The 7,269-nt window shown below is 44.2% G+C and overlaps 1 long non-coding RNA gene across 1 annotated transcript; it reads right to left on the bottom strand.

The window, feature by feature from the left end:
- Window positions 1-655: 655 nt before the first annotated feature.
- LOC148685330 (uncharacterized) lies at window positions 656-5,105 on the bottom strand. The gene is made up of 2 exons (XR_015950380.1): window positions 3,852-5,105; window positions 656-841 (listed from the first exon to the last, which is right to left on the bottom strand). It is a non-coding gene; the product is annotated as an uncharacterized LOC148685330 (long non-coding RNA).
- Window positions 5,106-7,269: the final 2,164 nt, after the last annotated feature.

Genomic DNA, 7,269 nt, shown 5'->3' with positions numbered 1-7,269 from the left:
GACCACTGGCCCTGTTAGCTAGGAATCATGGGAGTTGTAGTTCCAAAACATCTGGAGAGCCAAGGTTGCCTATGCCTGCTCTAGAGGATGCCATGTTGGGAAACACTGAAGTAATTTTAGGTTGTTGTTTTTTATTAATCAATTAATTGCCTGCCCTTCACTGTAAGGTCTCAGGCTGAGTTATAGTGTTGTTGTTGTTGTTGTTGTTGTTGTTGTTGTTGTTGTTAGGTATGTAACATACCTGTGAGGTATGTTAGTCTAAGAGGGAGTGGCAGGCCCAAGTTCACTAGAGCAGGCATCCCCAAACTCGGCCCTCCAGATGTTTTGGGACTACAAATCCCATCATCCCTAGCTAACAGGAGCAGTGGCCAGGGATGGTGGGAATTGTAGTCCCAAAACATCTGGAGGGCCGAGTTTGGGGATGCCTGCACTAGAGAGTTTCATGGTTCGTTTCCCCCTCCCTTGCTACAGTAAGCTGTTGACTCTACCTCTCAGTAATTATACACGGGCAACAGTTATACATACATACATACATACATACATACATACATACATACATACATACATAGCAATTGTCTGCTTCTTCTGAATGTCATACATAGGATCAGAAAGCAATCACCGTCATTATATTTTTCTCAAAAAAAGAAAATAAAAACATGAAACACTTTGAATTTAATTTTGGAGATATTTGGGAGGGAAATTACAGCAATATTTGATGGCAAGAATAAAAGGAAAAGAAGTGAAACAGAATAAAACTATGATACTTCTAGAATTTGGGGGAATTGCCATCTTCTGGATGAAAGTGTTTGATCCCAGTCCTGTGTAGATTTATGAGTTGTATCTGAGAACGAAATAAACAAGAGGGTTTATGAGGATACAGTACCTTAAACATCTAGAGGAATGGCATTTCGTAATCCTCTAAGAAAGGCAGCTGCTGTTTAAATCCAGGCTTGCTTTTCATCTGGCATGGCTGTAGTCCCTCACCACTAAGTTTGGTCCAAACCTGGGCATTTTTGACAAACAAATTGGATCCTAGAATACTGACAAAGTCAAAACTCCAAAGCTAGGGGTTTTAGCAAAGCAGTACAGCATGCCATAAATCAATAAAGGGTTTTTAAAAACACATTTCATTTGAAGACATCTACATAATTCCCCCACCCTAACTAATCAAAACATAGTTGTGTGTAATGCCTACTCTCAACTTTCAGTGCAAACCCAACTGAAAATGACAGAGGTCCAAGCTACACGTGGTGCTGACCATGCCTTTGAAAAAGCATGCTGAAGTTGGCCATTTAAAACAGCCTTGGGCCCGATATTGAACATGCTTCCAATCCAGATCAGTAGACTGCATCAGTTTCCTACCGAAAGCCACAAACACACACACACACACACACACACACACACACTGCAATTTGCTGTTAACTGGAAATAGCACTGGGGGGGGGCAACTAACAGCCAGGGAGTTTCATTTGAGACCAAATGAAAAGTGGGATCTTTAAAAATAAAAAAATAAATAAAGATACATCAGGGAAATTAACTTACAGAAATGCCTAATACTAGGCGGAATTGCTTACAAAAAATGTGTATATTAGGATAAATTAACCCTAAATGAGGATGAATTTTCATGAGGGCTATTTAATTTTTTAAAAAAATAATTATTATAATAATCACAAACTATTGTGGAAATTTGGAGAAATGAACAGGGGACTGGCAAAATGAGAAGCTAAGCTGAGCCAAAACTGACATCTTCAGTCTGCTGCCCAAGTCCTAACTGCTGAGGCTCAATTTCACAGTCTCCCCACTCTCTCAGGAGATGCAAGTTAATGAGTTAAGCCTTAGTCTCCATGCGAGAGAAGGGCCTTTAAGAAAGATGATGTGTTGTATGAGGAGAATGAACATTTGGATTTGCTTGGAAGGGGATGGTGACTGAGATTAAACTGCACTTGGTTTGGCCCACGCTAACATCCCTGACTTCAAAGCCCATGACACCTTTGGTAAAGGCTGTTCTCCCACGCTAAGAGGAAGGCACGCTTGGTAAATCCACACCGTGATCAACTCCTGCCTGGACACCAATGTCCCCACTGTGGAAGGACGTGTGGATCCAGAATCGGCCTCCACAGTCACTTAACATTGTTAAAATCGTGTTTATGGGAGGAGACTCTTGAGAGTCCCATGGACTGCAAGAAGATCAAACCTATCCATTCTGAAGGAAATCAGCCCTGAGTGCTCACTGGAAGGACAGATCGTGAAGCTGAGGCTCCAATACTTTGGCCACCTCATGAGAAGAGAAGACTCCCTGGAAAAGACCCTGATGTTGGGAAAGATTGAGGGCACTAGGAGAAGGAGATAGAGGATGAGATGGTTGGACAGTGTTCTCGAAGCTACGAACATGAGTTTGACCGAACTGCGGGAGGCAGTGGAAGACAGGAGCGCCTGGCGTGCTCTGGTCCATGGGGTCACAAAGAGTCGGACATGACTAAACGACTAAACAACAACAACATGGAAGACAATCTTACTTGGCTACGAGTGATCACCAAAGAAGAAGAAGAAGAAGGAAGAAGGAAGAAGGAAGAAGGAAGAAGGAAGAAGGAAGAAGAAGAAGAAGAAGAAGAAGAAGAAGAAGAAGAAGAAGAAGAAGAAGAAGAAGACCCCTGACACTGGTTTTGAGTCAGAACAAACCATCATTTCCCATTCCTCAATGCTTTTCCCAAACAATGGGTTCTTTGAATTTATACAGGCATTATTTTTTGAAGAACTAAAAGCTGCTTTCACCTCTTCCTGTGTCGAGATTAAAGACTTCACCTCTTTGTGCTGGGAAGAGAAGGCGCATTTCGGAAAGTCGTTCCAGTATTTAGACATGTCCAGTTTTCCTTGAACACGGTTGCAAATTATGCACACTTTTTGCAGCTAATGACTACAATTTAATGCTGAGATTACAACCCCCACCCCACCGCCTTTCTTAATTACAGGACATTTCAATATTATTTTAAAACAATGGCATTGTGAAAAGGCAGCTACTGTTTCTCATTACGCGGCCTCTTTGAGACAACAAAAATGGTCTAAGAAAATCCCTCACGTACTTTAACGCGGGCGGTAATGGCTGTTACCGCAAGCACTCTAAGAAAGTGCCTTCCTGTCAATTCAGATAATAAGCTTGTTTGCTTCTACCTCTCCCCAGCACACACATACCTCCCCCCAATCTTTTAAGAAATACTTTTCACACACAGCTTCCAAGCCAACCACAAGATTATGGCATCGAAAGGATGTAATAATTAGAATGGGCTACAAGCTTGTGCTTCTCCTATAAAAGAAGTTTCTTCTGATGCCTCAGATTTAAAAACAATTGCAAATATTGCAATGGACTTGGTGAGTTTGCATGGCCACTCATGCAGAGGGTAACTTGAATTGATTCTCACGTCTCACTCCTCTTCCACACGGGTTGCCTCGTGGGATGCCGCCATATTGAATCAGCAGTTTGAAAGTTCTAAGGTGGGTCTAGTTCAGGGCGGATCATGTCCTGAGGAGCAGTAAAGTGCTTAAAGTATGCAATCGCTGCATGTCTTTAAGCAGCAGGAAAAAACATTCCTCTTCACCCAGGCCTATGGCTATTAAATTATGGCCTGTGAAAGTGCGGGGGGGGGCTGTTATTATGACGACTATTTTATTATTAGAATGTCTGTCAGTATGCTTTTTATTATGTTTTTTATCATTGATGTTCTGTAATGTGTTTTTACTGTTGTACACCGCCCTGGGATCTTCTGATAAAGCGTGGTATATCAATTGAAATAATAATAATAATAATAATAATAATAATAATAATAATAATAATAATAATAATAAATTAAACATACTTCAGGTAGAGGGTAGAGCCAAATAGCACCACTGGTCTCTCAGCAAGGCTGAGGAAGTCAGTCTTACTCTCAGTGTCCCATTTCCCCCCTCTGGCAGCCAGGTAGCAAGGCCACTGTTGGTCAAAATGTTTATACCTCCCTCTCCAGGTAAAAAGTAAAAAGGTAAAGGACCCTGGATGGTTAAGTCCAGTCAAAGGTGACTGTGTGGTGTGGCGCTCATCTCGCTTCAGGCCAAGGGAGCTGGCGTTTGACTACAGACAGCTTTCTGGGTCATGTGGCCAGCATGACTAAACCACTTCTGGCACAATGGAACACCGTGACGGAAGCCAGAGCACACGGAAATGCTGTTTACCTTCCTGCCGCAGCAGTACCTGTTTGTCTACTTGCACTGGTGTGCTTTCAAACTGCTAGGTTGGCAGGAGCTGGGACAGAGCAACAGGAGCTCACCCCGTCGCACGGATTCGAACTGTCGGCCTTCTGATTGGCAAGCCCAAGAGGCCCAGTGGTTTAGGCCACAGCGCCACCCGTGTCCCTATATCCTCTCCAGGTAGACATGATGGGGACCCACTGTCTGAAAGCAGTTTTAGACCATGGCATGGGGTAAGAAGACAAAAGACTTCTTCACACAGCACATAGATGAAGTGGAATTTGCTTCTGCAAGATGTAGTGATGGCCAGCAACTTAGATAGCTTTAGAAGATCAGACAACTTCATGGTGGGCAAGGCTATTGGAAGATGCTAGCTATGTTCTGTCTCCACTGTCAGAGGCATCACGAATGGGAAACTGCTGTTCTGCTTAGGTCTTGCTTGTGGGCTTCCACAGGCTTCTGTGAGACCAGGATGCTGGACTAGCTGGGCTTCCGGTCTAATCCAGCTGCCAGGCTGTTCTTCTGTTCTTACACAAAGAGCTCCTCCAGATGACCAGTTTATTAAGCACCCATCCAGATTTGCATGCACAAAGCCTTTGTGGAGATTAGACTGTGTCCAGTTATTTCCAGAGCATTCCTTCTGATTTGTTTGCAGGAAGGTTATATACGACGACAAATATTCGTCCTGTATTCATCCCGATCACTTTCTTATTTTTCTTAGCCTACAAACTCTGACAATTTTAAAAAAGGCTCTTCTTTAGCCTGAATGTCACACAGAAAACTGCACTGCAACCCTCTTGACTCCGGTCAGAGCATGGGTGTGGCGTTGGCACACTGAGGAGCCATCAAGGCCGGTGCCAGCAACTGTCACATTCTTCCCCTTTCAATGGGAACCATTTGTTTAGCTACCCATTTCTCCAGTTTCAGCCAGAGTGCAGGCAGGACAAGCCCTGCAATCAGATACAGAACTGGCTTGAAAACTGTTTACCTCTTTTCATGCTCATTTTCGCGAGTGTTGAAAAGTGCTTCACATTTTAGGGGCATTGTGGGCACTTATTGCAAACATATGCACATTGCTTTGGTTGCTGGTCTTGGGGATACTGTTTTCTTTTGCTGTAGGAATGCGAAAGCTGAATCAGACCAAATGCCCATCTGGTCAAGCACCCTGTTCTCACACCGGCTAACCAGATGCCTGCAGGAAAGCAGGACCTGGGTGCAATAGCACTTTCCCCACCTGTAATTCCTGGCAACTGGTATTCAGAGGCATACTCTTGAAAGTGGAGGGAGAACATAGCCATCATGGCTAGTATCCATGTAGAGTAGCCTGCCATTGACAAGGCTGCCCTGCAGTTGGGCAGATATATTTATATGTTGTATAAGTTAATAACAGATTAAAAATTCATACAATAAAGCAAAGAAGGGGCATAAAAAACTTATCACAGAGATCAAAATAAAACATGGGTTCGCTATCAGATTCTGATAATCACATCTGTCAACATCCAGTTTTTTTCTTGAGTGGTTTCTTGCAATTTCGGGCTGCCATCTCATCCTAAAAGACACTGGGGGGGGGTTGTAATCTCATAACCTGCGTGGAAGTTTAGCCCCAGAAGATGGCATCCCAGTTTGGCACTACTTTGTATTGGAGTGTACGTAATCAGCCCTGGAGATTGTACACAGTCATCTTGACTACTAATACTTGATAGCCTTATTCTCCATGAATTTGCCTAATGCCCCTTTTAAAGCTATCCAAGTTGGCCATCATCACCATTTCTTTGCCCTCAGCCCTATATGCACACACTGCCATTGAATCCAGCTGCCTCCGGTGGCCTATGTGGTTATATCCGAGAAAGCCTGCTACTGGCTCTGCTACAATGATGTCACAGCTGCTCATGGATAACGCATAGGTCATCCCCTGCCAATCAGATTAAACAGCAAAAAGTGGGCAGATGTGGCTGAAGCATAGCTGCCAAGTTATCCCTTATTTTAAGGGATTTTCCCTTATGCTGAATAGGCTTCCTCGCGAGAAAAGGGAAAACTTGGCAGCTATGGGCTGAAGGCAGTGAGGGCAAAGAAAGACCCCGAGAAGCAACAAGGGAGATGAAAGGGAGTCTTGTGACATAAAAGAATGAAATTTCTTGTAAAAAACCAGTTCCTTTGGGGGAGGGCTAAGTGATTTGTTCAGCTGTGTGCTACTCCCAAAGTGACTATTGAAATCAGAGACTATGCCGCACATCCCTAATCTGATGCAGCTAGTTAAGCCGCCTCAGTGCCGTGTTCCTGTCGCTGCTGCTGCTGCTGCTGTTGTTTTTGTTACATCAGCCAACAGACAGCAACTTCTCATGAATCAAAGACACCTTCCCACAGAACTCGAGGATCTTCCTGCATTCCAGGCCCCTTGGTATTCACTCCCCACCTTGATCTTCCATTTGTTTCAGCTGCTGCAGCCGCTTGTCTGCCTTGCGGTTCTCAATCAAAGGCTTCCCTGCAATCCCAATAAACTGTAGCATAAGCTGACCCCGGGACGTAACAGCTCAGGCATGCTGTGCAATGAGATTGTCCCGGGAGCTTCCCCGGGAAGCGGCAGGGTTTGCCTATTTGCCGCCTCTTTCCATATGCTCCCCACAGGCAATAGCATCCCATGCTCCATTTTTCAGTGGGTTGAACCCCCAGGAGGAGGAGACCGTATGTCACCAATATGGAAATGCCCATTTCCTTTACTTTAAGGAGCTCAAGGTGGCATACATAGTTCTTGCCTTCCTCGTTTTATCCTCACAACAACCCTGTGAGGTAGGTTAGGCTGAGAAGCAGTGAATTTCATGGCAGAGTGGGGATTTAAACCCTGGTCTCCCTCCTAAGCATGCTGCCAAGACCATTGACCATGTATGGGATAACAGCTGCCATAATATTAGTGGCAAGATACTGGAAGAGTCAATCCATACCCAGTATAGTGGATTGGCAGAATCTAATGGTAGAATACCTGCAGCTACGGTAGCAAAGATGACAGGAAGAGTTAGAGGTCAGACAAAACAGAGAGTCTATAGGGAATGGAGA

The sequence above is a fragment of the Zootoca vivipara genome, chromosome 6 (assembly GCF_965207765.1).
Source record: "Zootoca vivipara chromosome 6, rZooViv2.hap1.1, whole genome shotgun sequence".
Lineage (NCBI taxonomy): Eukaryota > Metazoa > Chordata > Lepidosauria > Squamata > Lacertidae > Zootoca > Zootoca vivipara.
Note: the sequence above shows the minus strand (reverse complement) of the source record. Positions and strands in the feature narration are given on the sequence as shown.